This window comes from Arvicanthis niloticus, chromosome 13 (genome assembly GCF_011762505.2).
Source record: "Arvicanthis niloticus isolate mArvNil1 chromosome 13, mArvNil1.pat.X, whole genome shotgun sequence".
Lineage (NCBI taxonomy): Eukaryota > Metazoa > Chordata > Mammalia > Rodentia > Muridae > Arvicanthis > Arvicanthis niloticus.
The window spans coordinates 35,415,308-35,427,685 of NC_047670.1; positions in this window are offsets into that span (position 1 = coordinate 35,415,308).

Here is a 12,378-nt window from a genome sequence, read left to right on the forward strand (position 1 = left end):
GCAGGCTTCTCCCCATTCCCTCTGCCTTTCTAAAAACTCTTAGAACACCAGCCTCACCTCCAACTTGCTTTGTATCTGATGATGACCTTGAACTTCTGATCCTCCTGTCTCCATCTCCCAACTACCAGGATTATAGGCATGTGACACTATGTTCAATCTATGCCATGCTGGGAATCAAGCCCAGGGCTTCATGCATGCTACACAAGCATTCTACCAACTGGGTCTCGACCTCAACTCCTCCAGTGTCATTTCTCGAATGCCAGCATTCCAAGGGTACACAGTCTCTGATGGTCAGCTGGGGAAGGGTGAGTCAATTCTTTTCCTCTGGCTTGGATTAAGAATTAGGGTGTGTCATCAAGAAATCATATAAACCCATTTTACTTATAAACTGGCTTTTAAATATGTCTCCAAGGGCAAAGGACGGTGCCTGTGGGTAGCAGGGAAGGCGCCGCCTCTGGAAGCAGCATCTTGGGTCCTGGACAATTAGCCATATTTGCTAGTCCCTGGGGTAGGAACCAGCAGGGTAGGCATCTCACTTTTGATCTCAGAACGTTTTGTGGAGGGAGGGATCCTTCTATTATCCTTCTTGTACATGTGCAAAGTAGCCATGGGCACAGTTCAGTCAGTGCCCTGAGCTACAGGAAAGATAGGCTCCAGATTCCTCTTTTCTGAGAAGACTCTGAATCACAATAAAACACTGTGATTCAGATGTCACAGTGGATGGAAAGGTCACGTCATCTTACGCTAACTTAGGGACACTTCTCCTTGAACACCCATCTTAGTTGTCACGGCTTGCTAACAAATCATAGGCCATAGAACTGGGGGTTTTACTAGAAGAGGCACATCATCAATTCAGCCTCCCTGACATAGGCTGGGCTTTTGGGGTACACCGGCTTATCACATAAAGCTGAAGCCCAAGGAGACAGGAGCTGCAGGAAGCCACTTGATTAGCAAAACAGGATTCGAGAGACCAGAATTTCCCTTTAGGTCTCAAATTAACTTGCATCTCAGAAAACCCTGGGGTGTTGTTGAAACACCTTGCCAGGCTCCCTGTCCAGATATTGAAGCATGGGTGTTTGAGATACTGCAGTTCCACAAAGCTGACCAATGATGAACTGGCTGCTGGTCCAAGACAGAGTCTGAAAACACCTTCAAAGCATAGCTTCAGTTTCATAAAACACAGGCACGGTGGAAAGAGGAAGTCCTCAGAGACAAGATTCAAGGAAGTTGTTAGGATCCCTACCCACTAACATCTCTGGCACATAGACAGGCAGACAGGCAGACAGAGAGACAGACAGACAGACAGACACACACACACACACATACACACACACACACACACACACACACACACACGGCTACTAACACCGCCATTCACTGAGCAGGTATACTCTTTACATATGCTCCTTGGAGATGTCATGTGGCTTCTGCTCTGCAGAGAGTCAATCCCACTTGGAAGCAGCGGTTTTCAACCTGTGGGTCTCAAGGAGCTGCATAACAGATGTTTACAATACAATTTTATAACAGTAGCAAAACTACAGTTATGAAGTAGCCACAGAATGATTTTATGGTTGGGGTCAGTGCAGCGTGAGGAACTTATATATTAAAAGGTCACAGCATTAGGAAGATTAAGACGCACTGCGCTAAAGCACGTTTTCACTGTACCACAAACAGGGCCTCCTGTGACCTCAGAAAGCCTTGTCTCTCTGTTTAGTTTCCTAGCAACCTAAACAGTAAAGAACATGGATGCACACAAACGGCTCCAAGAGGCCAACTCCTGCTGGCTGTCCCTAACCAGGTGTTGAAAGGGGTGTCTATGTCTTAGAAGAGTGTCAGGTGATGGAAAAAAAAAAAAAAAAAGGTTTGTGATCCTACTCACAAAACCACAGGCAAGTGACAGCCTTGTCCCCAGCACAGTGAAAACCACAAGAAACCAGTTAAACGTGTAGCCAAGCTGCTGGCAGGAATACTAGCCCAGCCAGTGTTTTAAACATTAAGGTTTGGGAACTACTGCCATTTTTAGAAGCCAATGGTGTCAAGTCATTGCCATTTGCCTGGTCACGAGAGATGGATCAAACCGGCAACAACTGTGACCCAGTAAGGTTTCCAACCCATGATGGCGACACTTGATGTTTGGAGAAGAAATGAGAATGTGAGGTGTGGAGTCAAGGCCCAGTCTGGCTACTTACTAGCCGAGTGAACTTGGACCTATCCTCCTGCATCCAAACCATCACCGGGGCTGGTGAGATAGCCCTGGAAGAGGCATTTGCACAGACTTGACAACCTGAGTTCGATTCCTGGGTCCCACAAAGTAGCAGGAAAGAACCAGCTCCTGAGAATTGCCCTCTGACCTCCAGCTATGCGCCATGGCACACAGACTTACATATTCATACATTCTATCAGTTCTGTTCCTGCTGAGACCCTGACTAGTACAACCCACCTGCCTGTGTCATAGATTTCATTTCCATCCATCCTCCAAGGACTCACTAGCCATAGTGACCATCATTCCTCACTCAGATACAACAGATTGGAGGTGTTTTTTGGAGGTGTGGTGAGGTATGGGGGAAGGGGGTGCCTGGGGGGGGCCATGTTGAGGCATCCCTTCCCCTAATGGACCAGCCACATGAGATGGTGTAGTAAAGAATAGAGTTAATAGGGCATGGGGAGGAGAGTTAAGAGGGTAGTAGAGACAGAAAAAGGGAGAGAGAGAGAGAGAGAGAGAGAGAGAGAGAGAGAGAGAGAGAGAAAGAAGAGGAGGAGGAGGGGAAGGAAGAGGAGAAGAAGAAGAAGAAGAAGAAGAAGAAGAAGAAGAAGAAGAAGAAGAAGAAGAAGAAGAAGAGGAGGAGGAGGAGGAGGAGGAGGAGGAGGAGGAGGAGGAGGAGGAGGAGGAGGAGGAGGGGAAGGAGGAAGAGGAGGAGGAGGAGGAGGAAGGGAGGAGGAGGAGAAGGAGGAGAAGGAGAGTAGAGGGGTAGAGGCCAACCATGAGCATGTGGAGAGGGAGGGGGGAAGGGAAGCAGAGAAAGAGCAAGAGAGGAGCAAGAGAGCAAGGAGGGGGTCAAGCAGCCTCTTTTATAGTGAGGTCAGGTCTACCTGGCTGTTGCCAGGTAACGGTGGGGCGGAGCTTAGACAGAATGCTAACACTGTTCCCATTACCTGGACCACCACCCCAGGTCTCTGAATGGCTAGCAACTCCTTGTCATTCAACATCCAAGCTGACAACTTTAGATTACCATAACAACGGAATCACTGGTACACCATTTTCCATCATGGCCACCCAAAAGCCCATCCTTCTAAGTGCCACTCAACCAAGACAACGGCAGTACTTTGATGCCTGAGATGTCAGAAGTGCACATTTATACACTGTTATTTTTAGAAGATAATGTTTGGGTTGTTTTATTGATTGTCTATATCACCATCTGTTTTGTTCCTATTTTTAGTCTGTAGGGCAAAATATAATTTATCATCAAAACTTGGAGGTTCTTTGAGTGAAAGGGAGTGCTAAAAATAATTAACAGGGATTAGGGACCCAGAGACTCACAGTAGCCGCACTCATCCATCCGGGGTGACATCAGACATAGTAGGAAGCGAAGACGCAGAGCAGTGAGAGCTCACGTCTTCCCATCATCCCCATCCTCTGCCAGAAAGACCGCAGGCCCCTGACATGAGGAAGGAGCAGGCTTCATCCCAGCTTCTTTCCATCCCACACGTTCATGTCCAGGCCCTTCCCTGGGCCTCTCCTCTTGTGAATGTGCACCAGAAAACCCACAAAAGAAATTCAGCTCTGGGCCTACGATCTCCTCTGCTCAGTAAAATGTTTCTCATCTGAAGCACTGGGAGCCCATGCCAAAGAGCAGTTGGCCAACACAAAACAGATTCTGTGTGTGTGTGTGTGTGTGTGTGTTGTTTCGACTTTTTGTCTTTATAGATCTGATTTTTTTTAACCTCCTAATTATCTTAAGTTTTCCACTTCCTTTCTCCCTCCCTTCCTCCGTCTTCGCCCAGCTCTCTACCTCATGTCCAAGCTCAGGAGTACCTGTCTCTTTCTTAACAAGTTTTCTTCTTCCATTATCTAAACAATGCTGTTAGCTTTCTCTGTGTGCCAAGGGCTCCCATACATCATGTGTTGCGTGAACAGCCTGGGGAGAGGGAGACCACTGCATAGGCTGCAACAAGAATAGAGCACTCCTGGGTTGCACAGTGCACAGTGCACATTTGTAACAAGTGGCTCCCGCAGGAACCAGGTCTTGTGCAAGTCAGCTCCTTCCTTTGGCTTCGTGCCAAGCAAGGAAAATGCCCCTTAGATGTGTGATCGATTCCTTGACATTTCTAGATGGGGTCTTTTTCTGTACAGCGGGGGAAAAGAAAGCAAAATTAAACAAGAAGAGAAAAAGACATTGCTGGATAATATATAAATATTGCAGCTCCTCCGCTGATAGCAGAGCCACTTTGGGTGCATGGGATTGCAAAGTCAAATAACAATGACCTGCTCGACACACATTTGTCTCTGAGATGGAAAGAGAACTTTTTTCCACAAGATTTGATCATCCTTCTTTCAGTCCAATGTCTGAATGTTCCCTTGTGATTGTCTTTTTGATTTAAAAAACTGTATACAGTATATTCTGATTATATTCTTTTTCCCTCTCCCAACTCCTCCTTGGGGAAATGGACACCGTCTCACCCCTAACTAAGAAGCTATTCACAGTTAACATGGGTTTTCTCCAATGAAGTGTCACTGGGTGTATCAACCACTCTCCAGGGTGAGCCCATGCCAAAGAGCAGTTGGCCAACACAAAACAGATTCTGTGTGTGTGTGTGTGTGTGTGTGTGTGTGTGTGTGTGTGTGTGTGTGTGTGTGTGTTGTTTCGACTTTTTGTCTTTATAGATCTGATTTTTTTTTAACCTCCTAATTATCTTAAGTTTTCCACTTCCTTTCTCCCTCCCTTCCTCCGTCTTCGTCCAGCTCTCTACCTCATGTCCAAGCTCAAGAGTACCTGTCTCTTTCTTAACAAGTTTTCTTCTTCCACTATCCATGTGTTTTTGGTCCATTTCTTTGCTCCAAGGCATATAGAATCTCAGTGATGGCCTCTGGACTCTAACCCATTCCTATAAGAAGGATTGATCATTAACTTAAGATGAAAAGTTCAACAACCAATAAGAGCTAGCCACCTACTGAAGTGAACTTTAGTCTTTCCCTAAACACCAAGTGCCTGGACATCAGTACTGCAGTCCAAAGCTGGTTAGATAAGTAGGTTGCCCAGCTGAGTGTCTGTAGAATGCTATATAAAAGGAGAGGCTATCTGAAGCCAGTAGAAGGGGTGGTGATACCTAGTGTAACAGATAGGCTTCCATGGTTACAGAAGGCTCCACCTCTTCCTCACTCTTCCAGGTATGATAGCTAGCTTTAATTATTAAGTCAGCACAAGCTAGATTCACCTAGGGAGTCTCCGTGAGGAATTATCTACATTGGGTTGTCCAGCAGACATGTCTTTGGAAGATTATCTTAATTAATTGATGTGGGAAGAGCCAGCCAACCATGGTCGGCATCATTCCCTAGGCAGAGGCCCTGGACTAAGAGTGGAGAGACAGAGCTGAGTGTAAACAGGCAAGCAGTTGGAACACACAAGCCTTCCTTTTTCTCTGCTCTTGGTTGTGGATGTGACATGACTAGAAGCTTGAAGTTCCTCCCTTGAGGTTTCCACAACAATACACTGCAACCTTCCCCCCCCCCAAGCTTTCAGTGCTCTCGGGGGATTTTATCACAACAGTGGGAACAGAAGTGGGACACTGAGCTTTCTTTTACTTTTCTGCAGCCCGCCTCTTGCCTTTGGTTTCCATAGCAACACCACAAACTGTCAGTGAGTAAGTTTCCAATGATTCCACCATTTCCTGCTTGTCCTCAGGGATTATAGCCTGATTGCCTGGAATCATTTCTCAGAGTCTCCAGCTTTATGTGACTTTTTACGGCATGAACAAGACATGGAAAATGTGTCTATATCCCAGACAGGATACCCAGAGACAATTCCACCCAGGTCAAGCTTGGTGAACCAATGAGTTTCTTGGGGTCACTGAGGGGGAAAAAAGTGGGTTACACAAAGATACTGGTGTTACCAAAGCTCACCCCAGCACAGGTAAAAATACACAATGCTACATGCCTGAAGCTCTCTGCCCAGCTTGCAGGAAGAGGCAAAGAAGTCTTCTCTTCCCAGAACCACTCACGACTCATACAGCCTTGGGGAGGAGCCGTGTGAGTCTGGTAGCTTTCTGAGCTTCTCCAGGCTAATAAGTTTTGTTTACTTCCAGAGTCTTATGGGCGTCCTTTTTTCTCCCTCCTTCCTTCCTTCCCTCCCTCCCTCCATGGGGATGTTTCAGAGGAAAGTAACTCAATGGTGGCCATCTGGATTCTCATCCACAGATGGGATGGGCATACTTCTAACAGGAGTATGGATTCTCCTGATTGAGCTTCCTAGAAAAAGCTTTTTTCTTTTGAGTCCCAGAGAACTATAAAGCTCACTCTCCTGCTTCTAAGAGATGCTGAGAGCCCAAGACATTGCTCACAACATTCTCCCCGCCCCCCACCCCTACCTCTAGCAGCCCTGTGCAGGCTACCACACCATCATAGGAAATATTTGGTGAGGACTGCTGGAATCCAAACCTTACCCTGACCTTACACTTCCTATCTAGGATGGCAATCACGAGAGAGGGAAATGTATATGGACACAGACAGTGGCAGGCCAGTCACAGAGATAAATCCCCAGAGGCAGCAATACTGCCATACTGCTGGATTGCCCAGTGACCCTCTGATGGGGGCAAGAGTTTGCTCTCCTGTCTAATGTCAAAGCCCTTCACAGATTGCTTTCTAACAAAACCTCTACCTCAGAGGTGTGAAAATGGGGAGGATCTGACAACTTTGAGATAAAGTATGCTGTGAGATGCCGAGCATGGCCGGACAGCCTTTCCTCCTTTACCTGTGAACAATGAAAAGGCCTTATGTTCACTGTGTGGAGACAGAAGAGGGGGTGTTAAAGCAGAACCCAGACATTGACTTTCAGAGACAAAGAACACTTCAAAGGAATATACTTTCAGGCATATTTGCCTCACATGTGTTCAGAGATCAAAAGTGAGGTAGCTAACGCCTCTTGCTCCTCGAACTGTACTGTACTCCTTATGGACAGTTGCCTTATGTACTTTTTAGGGGCAACTGAGAGAAGCTGTTTGACACTCACAGTCTGTGTAAGACCATTTGATTCTTAAAATCACACAGGAAGGTAACCCCTAGTATCCCTGTTTTCCAGCATGAAGTCTGAAGCCAACAGAGTTGAGTGATGGTTGGCTGAAGGCCACATGGTTACTCAGTCGCTAACAAGATTCAAACGGTTCAGTAACCACTCACCACACTGCCAGTACCTACAGGAAGGGGCCTTTGCAGTAAGGGTTGTGCAAGATGCTCCAAGCTCTGTAACATCCTCCTGTCCTGCAGCCCTTCCTCTGGGCCCAGAGAAGACCAACGGCAGGCCCTGGACTTCAGGAAGACACACTGAGCAGTGCAGAGAGATGATGGGGAGCAAGTGGGGGATGGTTATCCCACGGGCCAGCCAAGCAGGGTCCACATCTTCAGCTCCACATCTCATCCAACTGTCCATAGTTTCTCCCAGTCCTCAAAGATACACTGTGAACAGCCTTAGCTGAGGTGGGATCTGTTCCCTGAATTCTTTCTCATGACTTCTGATCTCTCCTGGAGGCCACTGACTCAGAAAAACCAAACCAGAGAAGCACAGACAGAAAGGAGCAATGGCTCAAGAAAGAAATTCTGAGATTTGTGCCAGCCCATGAGACCGATCCCAGCCTCTCCCCAATCATCTCCTGTCCATTGCTACAGCTCTCCTTAGGGCTACACTGGGCCCTGACTGGAAGCAATGGCTCTGGAAAGCAACTTCAAAACCACTGCTGAGCTGTCAAGGCTCTTGAAAATGCAATTCTGGGGCCAGGGTGCTAACACAGGAGGTAAAGGCTGGCTGTGCCAGCATGAGTTCAATCCCTGAGACTCATGTAAAACCAGGGCATGGTGGCATGGTCTTGTAATCCAGCACTGGGAGGCAGACAGAAGTATTCCCTGGCTCACAGGCCAGTCAACCTACCCAAATCAGTGAATTTCAGGCAAGTGAGAGACTGTCTCAAAAGAAACTCAAGATAGATATCTAAAACCATCCAAGGTTGACCTCAGGCCTACACACACACACACACACACACACACACACCTCTAACTCTGACTTTCTATTTCAGCCTCTACCGAGACTGAACTCATAAGGAGAGTTGACTTGTGGGATAGAAGCACGGGCTTCGGAATCCAATCAGCACCATGAAGCCCACCTTCATGCTTTAGGGGCTTTATGGCTTTCTTTGAAGGTCTTCTGTCAGCAGTGAAGGAAACAAGCTAAGGTTGAGTACAGTGCATCCAGCAGGGGATCATTGTAAGGTTCACAGAACTGAATTCTGGACACATGTATGCTGGTCCCTGGCTGACACAGTTGTCCTGCCCTGAAAGTCAGCAGTCTCTAATGATGACATCCTATCCATCTTCTGTCCTGGGTTAACTACTTCCTGCTTCAGGAAGTAGTTCCTGATTTCCAAGCCAAATGAGACAACACACAGGGAAATACATCCATGATGTGATCTTATGCAAAAGCATTGTTTGATTCTCTGTTGCCTAGGGAACAAAATCTAATCTTCTCAGGGAGAACAGTGAGGCTCTTCATGTCTGAGTCTTCACCAACGGTCTCCCAAGCCCACCTTTCTTTTGCATTTCAACTCATGCGTCTACTGTGCTTTCCTTCATGTTATGAGCTCCCTCATGGACTTCCTTCTGGGGACTGCAGCACCAAAATGAAGGTGGCTGTGAAAGGGTTAAAAATTTTCAAAATCTCCTAGCAGGCTGGGCAGAACCAAGAGTGCAGGTCAGCTTGGTCGTGAGCTCTGTGTTTCAGGAACTTGGCTGACCACAAGATAGATGGCTGATTATGTATAGGCTCTTAGAGAATAGCCTATTCCTTGTACCCTGTCACAAACTGAATCATTATTCTACAGGTGCTCTCCAATAGCCCTCCTTTACTCCCCCTGGGTTGTGGTTTCCCCCCCTGAGTTGTGGGTTTTGGCTTTAAAGTCTGTCTCCAAAGCCCAGGGGTCAGACCCCACTGCCCCTGCGTGGGTCATGGGTCTTAACCTCAGTATACTGATTAAAATATACCTCTTGCTGATTGCATCAAGTTTGGTGTCTTGTGAGTTAATGGGTAGCCACGAATTCCCGAGGCTTGGGTGAGGTCCTCCCTTCATGGGGGCCTTACAGCTGAAACAGCTTGCACTTGGAACTCTGGGACATGAGTCATATCATATGCAAAGACTATGTGTGTCTATGCATGGAGTTGGTAGGAAAGGTGTTCATCCCAAGGGCAGTATGAAACACAAGGACTCTGGCATCACATCCATCAGGATGCTAGCTGACATGTGGCGCTAAGACACAATCAGAACTGACCCATTCCCAGCTTGTCACTCATCAGAAATGTGACATTCCTCCATAGGGGAGAAAAATGGTAAGAACTCCCTAAGGAATCATGAAGGTTCCTAGCATAGTAGGTGCCCGGTGATGCCTACTGTTAGAAGGGGTAATAGCTCCTCTGAACTATTACTGGAACCCAGTAAACATTTGAGGTGAATTTTATGCAATGCCTGAGAGGCTAATTCTAGTACCTTGGTTACACCTCTAGCCCAACATTGCAAGGTCATGGCCATGTTCTCCACTCTCACCTTCCCCCTCTAAACATAGTGGAAATCAGAGAGCTGGCGGACACTTCCCTGGAGGCCACCTTGGAGAACATGGCTTGAGAATTCCTCTGCTCCCGCCTTGGTTCTCAGGGGCTTAGTGTGTGGTGTGTGGGTTATGGATGAGAAGACCAAGAGCCCAGAAGCAAGAGAGCCTAGAATCTAACCACAGCTTTGGTACGAGCATGTGGTTGGCATTGGCAAAGTCCCTGAGCCTCACTGTTCCTCAGATTTCTCATCTGTAGGATGGGGTACAGCCACCTCAAAAGTAAGGCAGTGGCAAAAAAAATTTTAGGTTTTTTTTTTGGTTTTTGGTTTTTTTTTTTTTTTTAATCTATAAAGTATGACTCAGGTCTAAGGTTCTGGAATATTCTATTTCCTCTTGGCCTAGTTTATTACACTGTTATAAATGCCTGTTTCTATGTTCCAAAATGTACAAACAACTGAAAAGCAGAATTTTTTTTTGTGTGTGTATGACTCATTTGGTTGCACACCTGACCTGAATTCACACGAGTCTATTAACAGGACTCCCCAGTTATAGATTGATATTCACACTTTGCTGAAGAAATGATGTATTTGAGTGGCCAGATCATTCACCCTGCGGGGGTGGGTGACAGGCAATATTGTTTATTCTGCAACACCTCAAGCCCACCAGTTTTTCTTCAGATGTCATGGGCTTATCTTCTCAGAGTGTATGCCAAGCCACTTACATTTGACACCACTGGTGAGATCTTTATCATATTCTTTCCCCTAGACATTACTGTATGCCCTGTACATTTTTTTTTTTAGTCAATTTTTAGGCTTCATTCAAGTGACTTGTTTGATTAAGGTATCGTGTAATAAATATCTAACCATAAGTAAATGTTGGTCTGTGCGACAGCCTAGCCACCCTTCGTATCACTGTGGAATGTAACGGGTGAAACCAGTGAGATCTGGATTCACCCCAGGCATCCTCAGTGACTGTAACCGGTAGCACAGTTCCACTAAGGACAGTGAACAAGACACTGTCTGTTACCATATCAGATTTAAAATTCTGTTTAAATGCCACAGAGGGGCTGGATGGAAGAAAGGTGCGTCTCAGCTTTGGACCAGCCCACTCATGAACCCCCACCCATAGAGTCACATTTGACCGTTTGGTCCCCAGCTAGCATCACTGTTCCGGAAGGTTATGGAAGCTTCAGGAAGTCCAGCCTTGCTGGAGGACTCTAAACACTACAGGCAAGCCTTGCAGTTTATAGCCCAGCCCACTTTTCATTCTGTAGAGATAAGGAATCCCAGCCCTGACCCTCCACTCCTCCCAGCTCCTGTGGCTATGACTTCCCTCAAAGCATGACCCCAAAACCCTTTCTCTTTCATGTTGCCCTGACGGGTATATGGTCACAATGACAAGAAAAGTAACTAATTCGCAGTACATGCCTCCACGGCCATTTGCATCCCGTTCCCACGGTCACAGAGTCAGTACTCCTAGTGTAATTTAATACAGAAATTCAGAGTTGTGCAGGTCGAGCGCTTGCCCTACAGTCCGGTAAGTCACAGGAAAGCTAAGAAGGAAGTCAGTTCCTGCTGTGTCCAGGGCTCTCCCTCTGCCACAGCAATCTGCCATCTTAACTGCCCATTCCCGGCCTCACTGCTTCTGCCCCTGTCTGTCTGGGGTTTTTACTTCCAACATCACAAAAACTGGTGGGAAGCTGGATATTTCACAAACTCAGCGGGGCTTTCAAACATGGTCCTGCTTCCCAGCTACAGTCTGTTGCCCATTTTCTAGAGAAAGGGTCTTCAGTGGTAACAGGGGTCTCTAAGGGTTTGTGGGGGTTTTGCAAATCTTTAAAATAGACTGAGAAGAGTCTTCAATTGTCTTCAGCATTTCCCCCAAGTGAGGAGAATGTGAGTTGGTGAAATAGGACAGAGAGTGGGCTGTTCTAAGCCCAGCCATGGCGTCATAATCTGGCCCTTCTATGAGCATTAAAAATGAAAACAAGGAGCCGGGCAGTGGTGGCACACGCCTTTAGTCCCAGCACTTGGGAGGCAGAGGCAGGCAGATTTCTGAGTTCGAGGCCAGCCTGGTCTTCAGAGTGAGTTCCAGGACAGCCAGAGCTACACAGAGAAACCCTGTCTCAAAAAACCAAAAAAAAAAAAAAAAAAAAAAAAAAAAAAAAAAAAAAAAAAAAAAAAAACCTCAAAAATGAAAACAAGGGCTGGAGAGGTGGCTCAGCAGTTAAAAGCATCAACTGCTCTTCCAGAGGCCCTGAGTTCAATTCCCAGCAACCAAATGGTGGCTCACAACCATCTGTAATGGGATCTGATGCCCTCTTCTGGTGCGTCTGAAGACAGCAACAGTGTGTGTGTGTATATATGTAAGGATTTCTATTGCTGTGATGAAGCACCATGCCCAAAAACAACTCAAGAAGGAAAGAATGTTTTCAGCTTACACTTTTCCACACCTTTATCCGTCATTGGAGGAAGTCAACACAGGAACTGTTGGTATCAGGCTCCGAACGCAGTGACATCACATCTAGGCGACCCCCATATTGTTGCCAAGGCAACTGCCATACATTCCCAGAATCC